This window comes from Lolium perenne, chromosome 1, assembly GCF_019359855.2.
Source record: "Lolium perenne isolate Kyuss_39 chromosome 1, Kyuss_2.0, whole genome shotgun sequence".
NCBI classification, from domain to species: domain Eukaryota; kingdom Viridiplantae; phylum Streptophyta; class Magnoliopsida; order Poales; family Poaceae; genus Lolium; species Lolium perenne.
In genome coordinates, this window is record NC_067244.2 from 17,417,051 (window position 1) to 17,438,706 (window position 21,656).

Below are 21,656 nucleotides of genomic sequence, written 5' to 3' on the forward strand. Positions count from 1 at the left end.
GACAATTGCATTAAGTATTGCGCGTAATGTAACTAGTGACTACATCCTTGAACATAGCACTAATGTTTTATCCCTAGTGGCAACAGCACATCCATAACCTTAGAGGTTCTTGTCACCCCTCCAGATTCACGGAGACATGAACCCACTATCGAGCATAAATACTCCCTCTTGGAGTTACTAGCATCAACTTGGCCAGAGCATCTACTAATAACGGAGAGCATGCAAGATCATAAACAACACATAGATATAACTTTGATAATCAACATAACAAGTATTCTCTATTCATCGGATCCCAACAAACGCTACATATAGAATTACGGATTGATGATCTTGATCATGTTAGGCAGCTCACAAGATCCGACAATGATAGCACAATGGGGAGAAGACAACCATCTAGCTACCGCTATGGACCCATAGTCCAGGGGTAGACTACTCACACATCACACCGGAGGCGACCATGGCGGCGTAGAGTCCTCCGGAGATGATTCCCCTCTCCGGCAGGGTGCCGGAGGCGATCTCTGGATCCCCCCGAGATGGGATCGGCGGCGGCGGCGTCTCTGGAAGGTTTTCCGTATCGTGGCTCTCGGTATCGGGGGTTTCGTCACGGAGACTTTTTATAGGCGGAAGGGCAGGTCAAGAGGCGGCACGGGGCCCCACACCACGTGCCGGCGCGGCCAAGGGGGCCGCGCCGCCCTATGGTGTGGCCCTCCGTGGCCCCTCTTCGTCTCTCCTTCGGACTTCTGGAAGCTTCGTGAGAAAATAGGCCCTGGGCTTTGATTTCGTCCAATTCCGAGAATATTTCCTTACTAGGATTTCTGAAACCAAAAACAGCAGAAAACAAGAATCGGCACTTCGGCATCTTGTTAATAGGTTAGTTCCGTAAAATGCACGAATATGACATAAAGTGTGCATAAAACATGTAGATAACATCAATAATGTGGCATGGAACATAAGAAATTATCGATACGTCGGAGACGTATCAGCATCCCCAAGCTTAGTTCTCGTCGTCCCGAGCGGTAAAACGATAACACGTATAATTTCTGGAGTGACATGCCATCATAATCTTGATCATACTATTTGTAAAGCATATGTAGTGAATGCAGCGATCAAAACAATGTATATGACATGAGTAAACAAGTGAATCATATAGCAAAGACTTTTCATGAATAGCACTTCAAGACAAGCATCAATAAGTCTTGCATAAGAGTTAACTCATAAAGCAATAATTCAAAGTAAAGGCATTGAAGCAACACAAAAGAAGATTAAGTTTCAGCGGTTGCTTTCAACTTGTAACATGTATATCTCATGGATATTGTCAACATAGAGTAATATAATAAGTGCAATAAGCAAGTATGTAGGAATCAATGCACAGTTCACACAAGTGTTTGCTTCTTGAGGTGGAGAGAAATAGGTGAACTGACTCAACATTGAAAGTAAAAGAATAGTCCTCCATAGAGGAAAAGCATCGATTGCTATATTTGTGCTAGAGCTTTGATTTTGAAAACATGAAACAATTTTGTCAACGGTAGTAATAAAGCATATGCATCATGTAAATTATATCTTATAAGTTGCAAGCCTCATGCATAGTGTACTAATAGTGCCCGCACCTTGTCCTAATTAGCTTGGACTACCGGATCATCACAATGCATTGTTTTTACCAAGTGTCACAAAGGGGTACCTCTATGCCGCCTGTACAAAGGTCTAAGGAGAAAGCTCGCATTGGATTTCTCGCTATTGATTATTCTTCAACTTAGACATCCATACCGGGACAACATAGACAACAGATAATGGACTCCTCTTTTATGCATAAGCATATACCAACAATTAATAATTTTCTCATTTGAGATTTGAGGATTGTTGTCCAAAACTGAAACTTTCACCATGGAGCATGGCTTTAGTTAGCGGCCCAATGTTCTTCTCTAACATATGCATGCTTAACCATATGGTGGTAGATCTCTCTTACTTCAGACAGGACGGACATGCATAGCAACTCACATGAAATTCAACAATGAAAAGTTGATGGCGTCCCCAGTGAACATGGTTATCGCACAACAAGCAACTTAATAAGAGATAAAGTGCATAATTACATATTCAATACCACAATAGTTTTTAAGCTATTTGTCCCATGAGCTATATATTGCAAAGGTGAATGATGGAATTTTAAAGGTAGCACTCAAGCAATTTACTTTGGAATGGCGGAGAAATACCATGTAGTAGGTAGGTATGGTGGACACAAATGGCATAGTGGTTGGCTCAAGGATTTTGGATGCATGAGAAGTATTCCCTCTCGATACAAGGTTTAGGCTAGCAAGGCTTATTTGAAACAAACACAAGGATGAACCGGTGCAGCAAAACTCACATAAAAGACATATTGAAAACATTATAAGACTCTACACCGTCTTCCTTGTTGTTCAAACTCAATACTAGAAATTATCTAGACCTTAGAGAAACCAAATATGCAAACCAAATTTTAGCATGCTCTATGTATTTCTTCATTAATGGGTGCAAAGCATATGATGCAAGAGCTTAATCATGAGCACAACAATTGCCAAGTATCACATTACCCAAGACATTTATAGCAATTACTACATGTATCATTTTCCAATTCCAACCATATAACAATTTAACGAAGGAGAAACTTCGCCATGAATACTATGAGTAGAAACCAAGGACATACTTGTCCATATGCTACAGCGGAGCGTGTCTCTCTCCCATAAAGTGAATGCTAGGATCCATTTTATTCAAACAAAACAAAAAACAAAAACAAACCGACGCTCCAAGAAAAAGCACATAAGATGTGATGGAATAAAAATATAGTTTCAGGGGAGGAACCTGATAATGTTGTCGATGAAGAAGGGGATGCCTTGGGCATCCCCAAGCTTAGACGCTTGAGTCTTCTTAGAATATGCAGGGGTGAACCACCGGGTGCATCCCCAAGCTTAGAGCTTTCACTCTCCTTGATCATGTTGCATCATACTCCTCTCTTGATCCTTGAAAACTTCCTCCACACCAAACTCGAAACAACTCATTAGAGGGTTAGTGCACAATATAAATTGACATATTCAGAGGTGACACAATCATTCTTAACACTTCTGGACATTGCATAATGCTACTGGACATTAATGGATCAAAGAAATTCATCCAACATAGCGAAAGAGGCAATGCGAAATAAAAGGCAGAATCTGTCAAAACAGAACAGTTCGTATTGACGAATTTTAAAATGGCACCAGACTTGCTCAAATGAAAATGCTCAAATTGAATGAAAGTTGCGTACATATCTGAGGATCATGCACGTAAATTGGCTTAATTTTCTGAGCTACCTACAGGGAGGTGGACTCAGATTCGTGACAGCAAAGAAATCTGGAACTGTGCAGTAATCCAAATCTAGTACTTACTTTTCTATCAACGGCTTAACTTGGCACAACAAAACACAAAACTAAGATAAGGAGAGGTTGCTACAGTAGTAAACAACTTCCAAGACACAAAATAAAAACAAAGTACTGTAGGTAAAAACATGGGTTGTCTCCATAAGCGCTTTTCTTTAACGCCTTTCAGCTAGGCGCAGAAAGTGTGTATCAAGTATTATCAAGAGACGAAGTGTCAACATCATAATTTGTTCTCATAATGGAATCAAAAGGTACCTTCATTCTCTTTCTAGGGAAGTGTTCCATACCTTTCTTGAGAGGAAATTGATATTTTATATTACCTTCCTTCATATCAATAACAGCACCAACAGTTCGAAGAAAAGGTCTTCCCAATATAATGGGACAAGATGCATTGCATTCAATATCCAAGACAACAAAATCAACGGGAACAAGGTTATTGTTAACGGTAATGCGAACATTATCAACTTTACCCAAAGGTTTCTTTGTAGAATGATCAGCAAGATTAACATCCAAATAACAATTTTTCAGCGGTGGCAAGTCAAGCATATTATAAATTTTCTTAGGCATAACAGAAATACTTGCACCAAGATCACATAAAGCATTACAATCAAAATCTTTAACCTTCATCTTAATGATGGGCTCCCAACCATCCTCTAGCTTTTTAGGAATAGAGGCTTCGCGCTCTAGTTTCTCTTCTCTAGCTTTTATAAGAGCATTTGTAATATGATGTGTAAAAGCCAAATTTATAGCACTAGCATTAGGATTTTTAGCAAGTTTTTGCAAGAACTTTATAACTTCAGAGATGTGGCAATCATCAAAATTCAAACCATTATAATCTAAAGCAATGGGATCATCATCCCCAATGTTGGAAAAAATTTCAGCAGCTTTATCAAAGGCAGTTTCAAATAGCTTTTAGCAGCTTTGCAGTTTTTCGCGCTTTGCATTAGAAGTGGAAACATTGCTAACACCAATTCTTTTATTAGTATGAGTAGGAGATGCAGCAACATGTGTAGCATTAGCATTACTAGTGGTGGTAATAGTCCAAACTTTAGCTATATTCTTTTCTTTAGCTAGTTTTTCATTTTCTTCTCTATCCCACCTAGCACGCAGTTCAGCCATTAATCTTATATTCTCATTAATTCTAACTTGAATGGCATTTGCTGTAGTAACAATTTTATTATGATGATTCTCATTAGGCAAAACTTTTGATTTCAAAAGATCAACATCAGCAGCAAGACTATCGACTTTAGAAGCAAGTATATCAATTTTCCCAAGCTTTTCTTCAACAGATTTGTTAAAAGCAGTTTGTGTACTAATAAATTCTTTAAGCATGGCTTCAAGTCCAGGGGGTGAACTCCTATTATTGTTGTAAGAATTCCCATAAGAATTACCATAGCCGTTGCCATTTTTATAAGGATATGGTCTATAGTTGTTACTAGAATTGTTCCGGTAAGCATTGTTGTTGAAATTATTATTTTTAATGAAGTTTACATCAACATGTTCTTCTTGTGAAACCAATGAAGCTAACGGAACATTATTAGGATCAATATTAGTCCTATCATTCACAAGCATAGACATAATAGCATCAATCTTATCACTCAAGGAAGAGGTTTCTTCGACAGAATTTACCTTCTTACCTTGTGGAGCTCTTTCCGTGTGCCATTCAGAGTAATTGATCATCATATTATCAAGAAGCTTTGTTGCTTCACCAAGAGTGATGGACATAAAGGTACCTCCAGCAGCTGAATCCAATAAATTCCGCGAAGAAAAATTTAGTCCTGCATAGAAGGTTTGGATGATCATCCAAGTAGTCAGTCCATGGGTTGGGCAATTTTTAACCAAAGATTTCATTCTTTCCCAAGCTTGAGCAACATGTTCAGTATCTAATTGTTTAAAATTCATTATGCTACTCCTCAAAGATATAATTTTAGCAGGGGGATAATATCTACCAATAAAAGCATCCTTGCATTTAGTCCATGAATCAATACTATTCTTAGGCAGAGATAGCAACCAATCTTTAGCTCTTCCTCTTAATGAGAAAGGGAACAATTTTAGTTTAATAATATCACCATCTACATCTTTATATTTTTGCATTTCACATAATTCAACAAAATTATTAAGATGGGCAGCAGCATCATCAGAACTAACACCAGAAAATTGCTCTCGCATAACAAGATTCAGTAAAGCAGGTTTAATTTCAAAGAATTCTGCTGTAGTAGCAGGTGGAGCAATAGGTGTGCATAAGAAATCATTATTATTTGTTGTTGTGAAGTCACACAACTTAGTGTTTTCAGCGTTGGCCATTTTGGCAACAGTAAATAAAACAAACTAGATAAAGTAAATGCAAGTAAACTAATTTTTTTGTGTTTTAGATATAGCAAACAAGATAGCAAATAAAGTAAAACTAGCAACTAATTTTTTTGTATTTTGATTTAGTGCAGCAAACAAAGTAGTAAATAAAACTAAGCAAGACAAAAACAAAGTAAAGAGATTGAGAAGTGGAGACTCCCCTTGCAGCGTGTCTTGATCTCCCCGGCAACGGCGCCAGAAATTTGCTTGATGCGTGTGGTTGGCACGTCCGTTGGGAACCCCAAGAGGAAGGTGTGATGCGCACAGCGGCAAGTTTCCCTCAGTAAGAAACCAAGGTTTAATCGGACCAGTAGGAGTCAAGAAGCACGTTGAAGGTTGATGGCGGCGGGATGTAGTGCGGCGCAACACTAGGGATTCCGGCGCCAACGTGGAACCTGCACAACACAACCAAAGTACTTTGCCCCAACGAAACAGTGAGGTTGTCAATCTCACCGGCTTGCTGTAACAAAGAGTTAACCATATTGTGTGGAAGATGATTGTTTGCAGAAAACAGTAGAACAAGTATTGCAGTAGATTGTATTTCAGTAAAGGGAATTGGACCGGGGTCCACAGTTCACTAGAGGTGTCTCTCCCATAAGACGAACAGCATGTTGGGTGAACAAATTACAGTTGGGCAATTGACAAATAAAGAGAGCATGACCATGCACATACATATCATGATGAGTATAGTGAGATTTAATTGGGCATTACGACAAAGTACATAGACCGTCATCCAACTGCATCTATGCCTAAAAAGTCCACCTTCAGGTTATCATCCGAACCCCCTCCAGTATTAAGTTGCTAACAACAGACAATTGCATTAAGTATTGCGCGTAATGTAACTAGTGACTACATCCTTGAACATAGCACTAATGTTTTATCCCTAGTGGCAACAGCACATCCATAACCTTAGAGGTTCTTGTCACCCCTCCAGATTCACGGAGACATGAACCCACTATCGAGCATAAATACTCCCTCTTGGAGTTACTAGCATCAACTTGGCCAGAGCATCTACTAATAACGGAGAGCATGCAAGATCATAAACAACACATAGATATAACTTTGATAATCAACATAACAAGTATTCTCTATTCATCGGATCCCAACAAACGCAACATATAGAATTACAGATAGATGATCTTGATCATGTTAGGCAGCTCACAAGATCCGACAATGATAGCACAATGGGGAGAAGACAACCATCTAGCTACTGCTATGGACCCATAGTCCAGGGGTAGACTACTCACACATCACACCGGAGGCGACCATGGCGGCGTAGAGTCCTCCGGGAGATGATTCCCCTCTCCGGCAGGGTGCCGGAGGCGATCTCCTGGATCCCCCGAGATGGGATCGGTGGCGGCGGCGTCTCTGGAAGGTTTTCCGTATCGTGGCTCTCGGTACTGGGGGTTTCGTCACGGAGACTTTTTATAGGCGGAAGGGCAGGTCAAGAGGCGGCACGGGGGCCCCACACCACAGGCCGGCGCGGCCAAGGGGGGGGGCCGCGCCGCCCTATGGTGTGGCCCCTCCGTGGCCCCTCTTCGTCTCTCCTTCGGACTTCTGGAAGCTTCGTGAGAAAATAGGCCCCTGGGCTTTGATTTTGTCCAATTCCGAGAATATTTCCTTACTAGGATTTCTGAAACCAAAAACAGCAGAAACAAAGAATCGCACTTCGGCATCTTGTTAATAGGTTAGTTCCAGAAAATGCACGAATATGACATAAAGTGTGCATAAAACATGTAGATAACATCAATAATGTGGCATGAAACATAAGAAATTATCGATACGTCGGAGACGTATCAGTGCAACACCATGGATTCCGGCACCAACGTGGAACCTGCACAACACAAACCAAGTACTTTGCCCCAACGAAACAGTGAGGTTGTCAATCTCACCGGCTTGCTGTAACAAAGGATTAGATGTATAGTGTGGATGATGATTGTTTGCAGAAACAAAGAGAACAAGATTGGCAAGAGATTGTATTTCAAGATAGAGAATTGGACCGGGGTCCACAGTTCACTAGAGGTGTCTCTCCCATAAGATAAACAGCATGTTGGGTGAACAAATTACAGTTGGGCAATTGACAAATAAAGAGGGCATGACCATGCACATACATATTATGATGAGTATTGTGAGATTTAATTGGGCATTACGACAAAGTACATAGACCGCTATCCAGCATGCATCTATGCCTAAAAAGTCCACCTTCAGGTTATCATCCGAACCCCCTCCAGTATTAAGTTGCTAACAACAGACAATTGCATTAAGTATTGCGCGTAATGTAATCAGTAACTACATCCTCGAACATAGCACCAATGTTTTATCCCTAGTGGCAACAGCACATCCATAATCTTAGAGATTTCTGTCACTTCCCCAGATTCACGGGACATGAACCCACTATCGAGCATAAATACTCCCTCTTGGAGTTACAAGCATCTACTTGGCCAGAGCATCTACTAGTAACGGAGAGCATGCAAGATCATAAACAACACATAGACATGAATTGATAATCAACATAACATAGTATTCTCTATTCATCGGATCCCAACAAACGCAACATATAGAATTACAGATAGATGATCTTGATCATGTTAGGCAGCTCACAAGACCCGACAATTAAGCACAATGGGGAGAAGACAACCATCTAGCTACTGCTATGGACCCATAGTACAGGGGTAGACTACTCACACATCACTCCGGAGGCGACCATGGCGGCGTAGAGTCCTCCGGGAGATGATTCCCCTCTCCGGCAGGGTGCCGGAGGCGATCTCCTGAATCCCCCGAGATGGGATTGGCGGCGGCGGCGTCTCTGGAAGGTTTTCCGTATCGTGGCTCTCGGTACTGGGGGTTTCGCGATGAAGGCTATTTGTAGGCGGAAGGGCAGGCCAGGGGGCCACACGAGGGGCCCACACTATAGGTCGGCGCGGCCAAGACCTGGGCCGCGCCGCCCTATGGCTTGGCCACCTCGTGGCCCCACTTCGTCTCCTCTTCGGTCTTCTGGAAGCTTCGTGGCAAAATAGGACCCTAGGCGTTGATTTCGTCCAATTCCGAGAATATTTCTTTACTAGGATTTCTAAAACCAAAAACAGCAGAAAACAACAACTGGCACTTCGGCATCTTGTTAATAGGTTAGTTCCAGAAAATGCACGAATATGACATAAAGTGTGCATAAAACATGTAGATATCATCAATAATGTGGCATGGAACATAAGAAATTATCGATACGTCGGAGACGTATCAGCATCCCCAAGCTTAGTTCCTGCTCGTCCCGAGCAGGTAAACGATAAACAAAGATAATTTCTGGAGTGACATGCCATCATAACCTTGATCATACTATTTGTAAGCATATGTAGTGAATGCAGCGATCAAAACAATGTATATGACATGAGTAAACAAGTGAATCATATAGCAAAGACTTTTCATGAATAGTACTCAAGACAAGCATCAATAAGTCTTGCATAAGAGTTAACTCATAAAGCAATAATTCAAAGTAGAGGCATTCAAGCAACACAAAGGAAGATTAAGTTTCAGCGGTTGCTTTCAACTTGTAACATGTATATCTCATGAATATTGTCAACATAGAGTAATATAATAAGTGCAATATGCAAGTATGTAGGAATCAATGCACAGTTCACACAAGTGTTTGCTTCTTGAGATGGAGAGAAATAGGTGAACTGACTCAACAATAAAAGTAAAAGAAGGGTCCTTCAAAGAGGAAAGCATCGATTGCTATATTTGTGCTAGAGCTTTGATTTTGAAAACATATAGAGATCATAAAAGGAAAATTTTGAGAGGTGTTTGTTGTTGTCAACGAATGGTAGTGGGCACTCTAACCCCCTTGCCCGACAAACCTTCAAAGAGCGGCTCCCATTTTATTTTATTTTTGTTTGGCACTCCTTCCAACCTTTCTTTCACAAACCATGGCTAACCGAATCCTTCGGGTGCCTGCCAACAATCTCATACCATGAAGGAGTGCCTTTTTATTTTAGTTTTATTATGATGACACTCCTCCCCACCTTTGCTTTCTCAAGCCATGGCTAACCGAATCCTTCGGGTGCCGTCCAACAATCACATACCATGGAGTAGTGTCTATTTAAGTTAATTAATTTGGGACTGGGAATCCCATTGCCAGCTCTTTTTGCAAATTATTGGATAAGCGGATGAAGCCACTAGTCCATTGGTGAAAGTTGCCCAACAAGATTGAAAGATAAACACCACATACTTCCTCATGAGCTATAAAACATTGACACAAATCAGAGGTAATAAATTTTGAATTGTTTAAAGGTAGCACTCAAGCAATATACTTTGGAATGGCGTAGAAATACCATGTAGTAGGTAGGTATGGTGGACACAATTGGCATAATGGTTGGCTCAAGTATTTTGGGATGCACGAGAAGTATTCCCTCTCGATACAAGGTTTAGGCTAGCAAGGCTATTTGAAACAAACACAAGGATGAACCGGTGCAGCAAAACTCACATAAATGACATATTGTAAACATTATAATACTCTACACCGTCTTCCTTGTTGTTCAAACTCAATACTAGAAATTATCTAGACCTTAGAGAGACCAAATATGCAAACCAAATTTTAGCATGCTCTATGTATTTCTTCATTAATGGGTGCAAAGCATATGATGCAAGAGCTTAAACATGAGCACAACAATTGCCATGTATCACATTATCCAAGACATTTTAGCAATTACTACATGTATCATTTTCCAATTCCAACCATATAACAATTTAACGAAGAAGAAACTTCGCCATGAATACTATGAGTAGAGCCTAAGGACATACTTGTCCATATGCTACAGCGGAGCGTGTCTCTCTCCCATAAAGTGAATGCTAGGATCCATTTTATTTAAACAAAACAAAAACAAAAACAAACCGACGCTCCAAGAAAAGCACATAAGATGTGATGGAATAAAAATATAGTTTCAGGGGAGGAACCTGATAATGATGTCGATGAAGAAGTGGATGCCTTGGGCATCCCCAAGCTTAGATGCTTGAGTCTTCTTGATATATGCAGGGGTGAACCACCGGGGCATCCCCAAGCTTAGAGCTTTCACTCTCCTTGATCATGTTGTATCATCTCCCTCTCTTGATCCTTGAAAACTTCCTCCACACCAAACTTAGAACAACTCATTAGAGGGTTAGTGCACAATCAAAATATACATGTTCATAGGTGACATAATCATTCTTAACACTTCTGGACATTGCACAAAGCTACTGAAAGTCAATGGAATCAAAATATCCATCGAACATAACAAAACTGGCAATGCGAAATAAAAGGCAGAATCTGTCAAAAACAGAACAGTTCGTATTGACAAATTTTATCGAGGCACCAGACTTGCTCAAATGAAAATGCTCAAATTGAATGAAAGTTGCGTACATATCTGAGGATCACTCACGTAAATTGGCATAATTTTCTGAGTTACCTACAGAGCAAACAGCCCATATTCGTGACAGCAAAGAAATCTGTTTCTGTGCAGTAATCCAAATCTAGTATGAACTTTACTATCAACGACTTTACTTGGCACAACAAAACACTAAACTAAGATAAGGAGAGGTTGCTACAGTAGTAAACAACTTCCAAGACACAAAATAAAAACAAAGTACTGTAGTAAAAACCATGGGTTGTCTCCCATAAGCGCTTTTCTTTAACGCCTTTCAGCTAGGCGCAGAAAGTGTGTATCAAGTATTATCAAGAGACGAAGTATCAACATCATAATTTGTTCTAATAATAGAATCAAAAGGTAACTTCATTCTCTTTCTAGGGAAGTGTTCCATACCTTTCTTGAGAGGAAACTGATATTTTATATTACCTTCCTTCATATCAATGATAGCACCAACAGTTCGAAGAAAAGGTCTTCCCAATATAATGGGACAAGATGCATTGCATTCAATATCCAAGACAAAAAAATCAACGGGGACAAGGTTATTGTTAACGGTAATGCGAACATTATCAACTTTCCCCAAAGGTTTCTTTGTAGAATGATCAGCAAGATTAACATCCAAATAATAATTTTTCAGCAGTGGCAAGTCAAGCATATTATAGATTTTCTTAGGCATAACGGAAATACTTGCATCAAGATCACATAAAGCATTACAATCAAAATCTTTAATCTTCATCTTAATGATGGGCTCCCAACCATCCTCTAGCTTTCTAGGAAAAGAGGCTTCGCGCTCTAATTTCTCTTCTCTAGCTTTTATGAGAGCATTTGTAATATGTTTTGTGAAAGCCAAATTTATAGCACTAGCATTAGGACTTTTAGCAAGTTTTTGTAAGAACTTTATAACTTCAGAGATGTGGCAATCATCAAAATTCAAACCATTATAATCTAAAGCAATGGGATCATCATCCCCAATGTTGGAAAAAATTTCAGCAGTTTTATCACAGGCAGTTTCAACAGTTTTAGCAGTTTCAGGCAGTTTCTCGCGCTTCGCATTAGAAGTGGAAACATTGCTAACACCAATTCTTTTCTTATTAGTAGTAGGAGGTGCAACAACTTGTGTAGCATTAGCATTACTAGTGGTGGTAATAGTCCAAACTTTAGCTATATTATCTTCTTTTTCATTTTCTTCTCTTTCCCACCTAGCACGCAATTCGGCCATCAATCTTATATTCTCATTAATTCTAACTTGGATGGCATTTGCTGTAGTAGTAATTTTATTATCATAACTTTCGATTTCAAAAGATCAACATCAGCAACAAGACTATCGACTTTAGAAGCAAGTATATCAATTTTCCCAAGCTTTTCTTCAACAGATTTGTTAAAAGCAGTTTGTGTACTAATAAATTCTTTAAGCATGGCTTCAAGTCCAGGGGGTGAATTCCTATTATTGTTGTAAGAATTCCCATAAGAATTACCATAGCCGTTGCCATTATTATAAGGATATGGCATATAGTTGTTACTAAAATTGTTCCGGTAAGCATTGTTGTTGAAATTATTATTTTTAATGAAGTTTACATCAACATGTTCTTCTTGTGCAACCAATGAAGCTAACGGAACATTATTAGGATCAACATTTGTCCTATCATTCACAAGCATAGACATAATAGCATCAATCTTATCACTCAAGGAAGAGGTTTCTTCGACAGAATTTACCTTCTTACCTTGTGGAGCTCTTTCCGTGTGCCATTTAGAGTAATTGACCATCATATTATCAAGAAGCTTTGTTGCTTCACCAAGAGTGATGGACATAAAGGTACCTCCAGCAGCTGAATCCAATAGGTTCCGCGAAGAAAAATTCAGTCCTGCATAAAAGGTTTGGATGATCATCCAAGTAGTCAGTCCATGGGTTGGGCAATTTTTAACCAAAGATTTCATTCTTTCCCATGCTTGTGCAACATGCTCAGTATCTAATTGTTTAAAATTCATTATGCTACTCCTCAAAGATATAATTTTAGCAGGGGGATAATATCTACCAATAAAAGCATCCTTGCATTTAGTCCATGAATCAATACTATTCTTAGGCAGAGATAGCAACCAATCTTTAGCTCTTCCTCTTAATGAGAAAGGGAACAATTTTAATTTTATAATGTCACCATCTACATCTTTATACTTTTGCATTTCACATAGTTCAACAAAATTATTGAGATGGGCGGCAGCATCATCATAACTAACACCAGAAAATTGCTCTCGCATAACAAGATTTAGTAAAGCAGGTTTAATTTCAAACAATTCTGCTGTAGTAGCAGGTGGAGCAATAGGTGTGCATAAGAAATCATTATTAATTGTGGTTGTGAAGTCACACAACTTAGTATTTTCAGGAGTACCCATTTTAGCAATAGTAAATAAAATAAACTAGATAAAGTAAATGCAAGTAACTAATTTTTTTGTGTTTTTGATATAGCAAACAAGATAGCAAGTAAGTAAAACTAGCAACTATTTTTTTTGTATTTTGATTTAGTGCAGCAAACAAAGTAGTAAATAAAACTAAGCAAGACAAAAACAAAGTAAAGAGATTGGGATGTGGAGACTCCCCTTGCAGCGTGTCTTGATCTCCCCGGCAACGGCGCCAGAAAAAGTGCTTGATACGCGTACAGCACGCGTCCGTTGGGAACCCCAAGAGGAAGGTGTGATGCGTACAGCGGCAAGTTTTCCCTCAGTATGAAACCAAGGTTTAATCGAACCAGTAGGAGCCAAGAAGCACGTTGAAGGTTGATGGCGGCGCGATGTAGTGCGGCGCAACACCAGGGATTCCGGCGCCAACGTGGAACCTGCACAACACAAACGAAGTACTTTGCCCCAACGAAACAGTGAGGTTGTCAATCTCACCGGCTTGCTGTAACAAAGGATTAGATGTATAGTGTGGATGATGATTGTTTGCAGAAAACAGTAGAACAGTATTGCAGTAGATTGTATTTCAGTATAGAGAATTGGACCGGGGTCCACAGTTCACTAGAGGTGTCTCTCCCATAAGATAAACAACATGTTGGGTGAACAAATTACAGTTGGGCAATTGACAAATAAAGAGGGCATGACCATGCACATACATATTATGATGAGTATTGTGAGATTTAATTGGGCATTACGACAAAGTACATAGACCGCTATCCAGCATGCATCTATGCCTAAAAAGTCCACCTTCAGGTTATCATCCGAACCCCCTCCAGTATTAAGTTGCTAACAACAGACAATTGCATTAAGTATTGCGCGTAATGTAATCAGTAACTACATCCTCGAACATAGCACCAATGTTTTATCCCTAGTGGCAACAACACATCCATAATCTTAGAGATTTCTGTCACTTCCCCAGATTCACGGAGACATGAACCCACTATCGAGCATAAATACTCCCTCTTGGAGTTACAAGCATCTACTTGGCCAGAGCATCTACTAGTAACGGAGAGCATGCAAGATCATAAACAACACATAGACATGAATTGATAATCAACATAACATAGTATTCTCTATTCATCGGATCCCAACAAATGCAACATATAGAATTACAGATAGATGATCTTGATCATGTTAGGCAGCTCACAAGACCCGACAATTAAGCACAATGGGGAGAAGACAACCATCTAGCTACTGCTATGTACCCATAGTCCAGGGGTAGACTACTCACACATCACTCCGGAGGCGACCATGGCGGCGTAGAGTCCTCCGGGAGATGATTCCCCTCTCCGGCAGGGTGCCGGAGGCGATCTCCTGAATCCCCCGAGATGGGATTGGCGGCGGCGGTGTCTCTGGAAGGTTTTCCGTATCGTGGCTCTCGGTACTGGGGGTTTCGCGACGAAGGCTATTTGTAGGTGTGACGCCCCGGAACCGGTACCATGAGGATCCCAGTGAACCCGCCGAAATCCGCATGATATCGATTCAGAGACGCCCTCCGACACGACGTGCGCGAAGAATCACACACGTGATGCCAGAGGAATTAACACGAGCGGTAACATTACAACAGGATTACAATAGAGCCCACAAGATACATATGTACAACAACGACTCCAATGAGTCAAGATACAAATATGCAATACAAGATCCAAATCATACAGAAGATCAAATACGTCCGAGTACGGACAAGATACAAATTGGACTAAGAGTCCTGAAGATAACCAGTGGCGTCCATAACCCTGCCCAGGCCAAGCCGGAAGGGTAACCTTGCTAACGTCATCATCTCGTACCTGTCAAAGTCGGGCCATCGGTTGCCGACAAAAGGGGGAGGAGACAAAAAGAAAGGAAGGCGAGGGTAAGTACCATTGGCACGTACTTGCGAGACAAGACCAGCTATGCTCGCTGGTGGGCGGTATAAACTTCACCCGGCTATATGTGGAGTTTAGCGGCAGCAAAGCTACTATCCAATAGAGACACGCTACAACATCCGTCTACTCAGAGAAGATAAGAGAGCGCACAAGGTAACAGATAAATACTACACAAACATAACCCAGCCAATGTGATCCCCCTTCGCCAAGAGGTATTGCAAAGGCACACACACTTTTGAAAGAGTTTTATTAGCAAATTATTAGAAACAGGAAATAAGGTGTAAGTTGTTCTATGATCAAGCTATACAATTCCAAGTCGTCCATAACCGCGGACACGGCTTATCGATAAGATGTACACCCTGCAGGGGTTGCCCAAATGTAACCATACGCATGCTCGAACCCACTTGCTACAGGTGGAGTCTCACATCAAGACCGTTCCCAATGCAAGAGAAAGTTTAATGGGAGCCACCCAACTAAGCTACCCGTGACGAAGTCCGGCCGTACTCCGATACGGACCCAGAGGTTTGCGACAACGGCTATGCTAAGTGTGAACAACCTGCTTTCGCTAATCGTTCCGCGTTATGAGTACAGAACAGAATATAAACACCCGAAGGCAACAGAAGTAAATCGTGCATCGTGCATATGGGCAAATAAAACCAAGGTTGTGGCTCCCAATAAACAGACTCGAGGAAAGGTAGTGGGTGATGGGGGTCCCACTCCCCCACGTACGGGTAGAGCGCTCAATCTCGGAACAGATAACAAGAACTCGGGTCCTAGGGGACATTAGCAAGTCAAAGTTCCGATGCTTTCGCAAAGGGGCTCACAGATGCCTCTGCTTACAATTTTAGTTGTTAACAATAAAGTAAAGTGTGATTATCTCCAACAAAAGATATAGCATGTGATAACCTCCCAACAAGATATCCCGAACATCTCGAGATATCAACAAGACCCTAAACTCGCCTACGACTCGCAAGCTGGCAAACAACAAACAATAGGTAGGGCGAGGAGGTGTATCTCGGACATATAGGTAACAGGTGGAATAGGACACGTGACACAACAGAATCGCAACATAGGGATAGCAATAGATCAAAAGAGCATGTAAATGTAAAATAGGTGAAGGGGTGGGCTACTTTGTGAAAAGTCAGAAGAACTTGTCGGAGAACTCGTCGTATCTCACAACACCACTTCGTGATCCTATCCGGGAAGAAGCAAATGCTGGAACACACAACGGGTGCAAGTCTTACTACTACGCAAGAAGAACCAGCATGATCAAGATGGTATGCATGACATGGCAAGGATGATGCGATGCACTTATCCAATTTAATCGGAGTCGGAACCCCGGACAAACAAATTAGTGTTGAAGTTGCATATCTAGTGGCAAAGTTAAGTGTTCATTAGCATGACATAACATGGCAGGGGTGCGCTACTTCAAAGTTAAACGGAGCGGGGAAAACCATAGTTGGAAATCCGAAATACTCCGCATATATGTGAGGTGAACATGCATAACTATCATCGTGCGACATGATGCGAGATGCAAACAGGTATATGGATGGCATATTCATGTTCAGCACATTTTTCTGATCAACTTTCATATATAAAACATTTTCATTTGAGTTACCGATTAAAAGTTATTAGTAGATTAGTTTTTATTGTATAAAATAGATAAACAGATTTTGTTTTTAAATAGAAAAGGACTTGAACGAAAATATAGACAGGTATAAGGACTGCGGGTTAGTTCCCAGGAGATCCAGGGGGTTTTGTAGGAATCCAACAGGTGCAGGGGCTGCGGGTTAAGAAAAGAAACAGGCAGGGGCCTGGACGCAAAATGCCCAGATCTGGATCTGAGGAAAGGTTTCTCACCCAGGGGATTTGACCCGCGGTCACTGGCGAGTGGGGACAAGGCGACGACGTGGCGAAGGACGTGGCGCCCAGGTGGCAACCATGTGCGGATGCACGCAAGGCGTTCGACGCCGTGCGCAGGCGGTGACCACCGCGGGGCGGCATGGTGCGCGCCGGCGTTCTGCGGCGTTCCAGGGAGAGAAGGAGGGCGCATCGGGAGCGCCTCGAAGACGCGGACAAGAGGAGGCGGCGCCGCCGGCTAGAGGTCGCCGGAGACACGGCGGCGTTGGAACCTGCGGCGGAGGAGCTCGGCATCAATAGAGATAGAGCAAAGGGGAAGCAACATGGGCAGGGAGGATGTCCAGAAGCAGGGCGAGCTCACCAGGAAGGTGGTGGTGTGGTCGCCGTTGACGGAGGGGAGCCACGGCGGCCGGAATCGGCGCCGGAGCTCGCAGACGCCGAAGAGGAATCGGCGAAAACAAAGAGGAAAGAGGGCGCCTCGGTTCGATTCCTTGCACGAGGAGGTAGAGGAGTTCAAGGCGCGTCGAACGGTGGTCTTGGATGGGCTCGGGGTGGCCGGGAGCGTTGAGACGACGGCGGGGAGTGTGGTGGTGCGCTCGGACATGCTCACAGAGAACAAGAAAAAGAGAAGAGGGGGAAACGGAGGTGGCGGCGGCTGGGAGGGAGAAGGGTTGGTGTCCTCTAGGGTTTGGGTGCCGAATGATAAAGGAGGGGGAGGTGAGAGTGGTGTGGACGTGGTGGTTGGCGTGGTCCATGGCTGTGGGTGGGGAAAAGGCTCACGTCGTCCTCGTGGAGGAAGACGACAGATGGGCGGTGGCGTACCGATTCGGAAAGAAGGGGTCGGGCTGGGCTTGGGCCAGAGGAGGGAGAGGTGGCTCGGGCTGAAAGGTGGGAATGGCCGGGAGAGAGGGGAAAAAGGCCTGGGCCGCCGGGTGAAAAAGAAAGGGGCCAGGGAGGAGAGGTGGCCTGGATAGATAGGTTAGAGTTTTATTTCTTCCAAAATTATTTTCCTTTTGTCTCTTGTTCAAAACAGATTTGAAAACCTCTTTTAAAATCAAACCAAAGCAACACCAGATTTTACTTTGTATATGAAAATATTTGAAATAGTTTTATTTGTAAGATAGATTTGGTGTTAGGGTTTTGTTAAGAGAAAAGAAAAGAGGAGGGTTTATTATATATACCATATGAGAGGTTAAAGCTCAAATAGTTTTTATTAAAAAAATAGTTTTTATTTGATAAAAATTTGTGGATGATAAGATGCATATGCCATGATGATGCACCAAAGAAAATGAACAAGCAGATCTATTTGGGATACTACCCGGGGCCGTTACAATCGACACCACTAACAAGGAACCTCGCCCCGAGGTTCCACGTCCAGATACGGGGGAGAGAGGTGGAACTATCGGGTCTTCAAGCAAAGTGTCGATCTCCTCGACACCACTAACAAGAGTTCTTGCTCCATGCTGATCGGGCGACACCACTAACAAGAAGTCGTTGTTCCGCTGTTGATGATGCGCTTTCGTCAGGATCCTCCGAAGATCGGACCTAATAGGTGAGGGGGCAAAGATCGTCCAACCCACGTCGGAACCTAAGACTCAGAGACACTCGGATAAGAGAGAAGACTCAAAACTCGCAAAGGTAAGAGGAGAAAGAATAGAGGTAAGGAGAAAATCAGAGCTAACCAGATCTATCCAACGAATTTTCAGAAAATAGTTTTGACACTAGACACAACGTCCGTTGGCAAGGTTATCCTACAGGCTGGACTAGTGGGGTACCGTCAACCTGAGCTCTGATACCAACTTGTGACGCCCCGGAACCGGTACCATGAGGATCCCAGCGAACCCGCCGAAATCCGCATGATATCGATTCAGAGACACCCTCCGACACGACGTGCGCGAAGAATCACACACGTGATGCCAGAGGAATTAACACGAGCGGTAACATTACAACAGGATTACAATAGAGCCCACAAGATACATATGTACAACAACGACTCCAACGAGTCAAGATACAAATATGCAATACAAGATCCAAATCATACAGAAGATCAAATACGTCCGAGTACGGACAAGATACAAATTGGACTAAGAGTCCTGAAGATAACCAGTGGCGTCCATAACCCTGCCCAGGCCAAGCCGGAAGGGTAACCTTGCTAACGTCATCATCTCGTACCTGTCAAAGTCGGGCCATCGGTTGCCGACAAAAGGGGGAGGAGACAAAAAGAAAGGAAGGCGAGGGTAAGTACCATTGGCACGTACTTGCGAGACAAGACCAGCTATGCTCGCTGGTGGACGGTATAAACTTCACCCGGCTATATGTGGAGTTTAGCGGCAGCAAAGCTACTATCCAATAGAGACACGCTACAACATCCGTCTACTCAGAGAAGATAAGAGAGCGCACAAGGTAACACATAAATACTACACAAACATAACCCAGCCAATGTGATCCCCCTTCGCCAAGAGGTATTGCAAAGGCACACACACTTTTGAAAGAGTTTTATTAGCAAATTATTAGCAACAGGAAATAAGGTGTAAGTTGTTCTATGATCAAGCTATACAATTCCAAGTCGTCCATAACCGCGGACACGGCTTATCGATAAGATGTACACCCTGCAGGGGTTGCCCAAATGTAACCATACGCATGCTCGAACCCACTTGCTACAGGTGGAGTCTCACATCAAGACCGTTCCCAATGCAAGAGAAAGTTTAATGGGAGCCACCCAACTAAGCTACCTGTGACGAAGTCCGGCCGTACTCCGATACGGACCCAGAGGTTTGCGACAACGGCTATGCTAAGTGTGAACAACCTGCTTTCGCTAATCGTTCCGCGTTATGAGTACAGAACAGAATATAAACACCCGAAGGCAACAGAAGTAAATCGTGCATCGTGCATATGGGCAAATAAAACCAAGGTTGTGGCTCCCAATAAACAGACTCGAGGAAAGGTAGTGGGTGATGGGGGTCCCACTCCCCCACGTACGGGTAGAGCGCTCAATCTCGGAACAGATAACAAGAACTCGGGTCCTAGGGGACATTAGCAAGTCAAAGTTCCGATGCTTTCGCAAAGGGGCTCACAGATGCCTCTGCTTACAATTTTAGTTGTTAACAATAAAGTAAAGTGTGATTATCTCCAACAAAAGATATAGCATGTGATAACCTCCCAACAAGATATCCCGAACATCTCGAGATATCAACAAGACCCTAAACTCGCCTACGACTCGCAAGCTGGCAAACAACAAACAATAGGTAGGGCGAGGAGGTGTATCTCGGACATATAGGTAACAGGTGGAATAGGACACGTGACACAACAGAATCGCAACATAGGGATAGCAATAGATCAAAAGAGCATGTAAATGTAAAATAGGTGAAGGGGTGGGCTCGCCTGTGAAAAGCTGCAGAAGAACTTGTCGGAGAACTCGTCGTATCTCACAACACCACTTCGTGATCCTATCCGGGAAGAAGCAAATGCTGGAACACACAACGGGTGCAAGTCTTACTACTACGCAAGAAGAACCAGCATGATCAAGATGGTATGCATGACATGGCAAGGATGATGCGATGCACTTATCCAATTTAATCGGAGTCGGAACCCCGGACAAACAAATTAGTGTTGAAGTTGCATATCTAGTGGCAAAGTTAAGTGTTCATTAGCATGACATAACATGGCAGGGGTGCGCTACTTCAAAGTTAAACGGAGCGGGGAAAACCATAGTTGGAAATCCGAAATACTCCGCATATATGTGAGGTGAACATGCATAACTATCATCGTGCGACATGATGCGAGATGCAAACAGGTATATGGATGGCATATTCATGTTCAGCACATTTTTCTGATCAACTTTCATATATAAAACATTTTCATTTGAGTTACCGATTAAAAGTTATTAGCAGATTAGTTTTTATTGTATAAAATAGATAAACAGATTTTGTTTTTAAATAGAAAAGGACTTGAACGAAAATATAGACAGGTATAAGGACTGCGGGTTAGTTCCCAGGAGATCCAGGGGGTTTTGTAGGAATCCAACAGGTGCAGGGGCTGCGGGTTAAGAAAAGAAACAGGCAGGGGCCTGGACGCAAAACGCCCAGATCTGGATCTGAGGAAAGGTTTCTCACCCAGGGGATTTGACCCGCGGTCACTGGCGAGTGGGGACAAGGCGACGACGTGGCGAAGGACGTGGCGCCCAGGTGGCAACCATGTGCGGATGCACGCAAGGCGTTCGACGCCGTGCGCAGGCGGTGACCACCGCGGGGCGGCATGGTGCGCGCCGGCGTTCTACGGCGTTCCAGGGAGAGAAGGAGGGCGCGTCGGGAGCGCCTCGAAGACGCGGACAAGAGGAGGCGGCGCCGCCGGCTAGAGGT

The 21,656-nt window shown here is 42.6% G+C and overlaps 1 long non-coding RNA gene across 1 annotated transcript; it reads right to left on the bottom strand.

Annotated features, from left to right (window-relative positions):
- Window positions 1-19,050: 19,050 nt before the first annotated feature.
- LOC139836072 (uncharacterized) lies at window positions 19,051-20,799 on the bottom strand. Its single transcript, XR_011752001.1, has 2 exons — window positions 20,680-20,799; window positions 19,051-19,470 (listed from the first exon to the last, which is right to left on the bottom strand). It is a non-coding gene; the product is annotated as an uncharacterized lncRNA (long non-coding RNA).
- Between the last annotated feature and the right edge of the window lie 857 nt (window positions 20,800-21,656).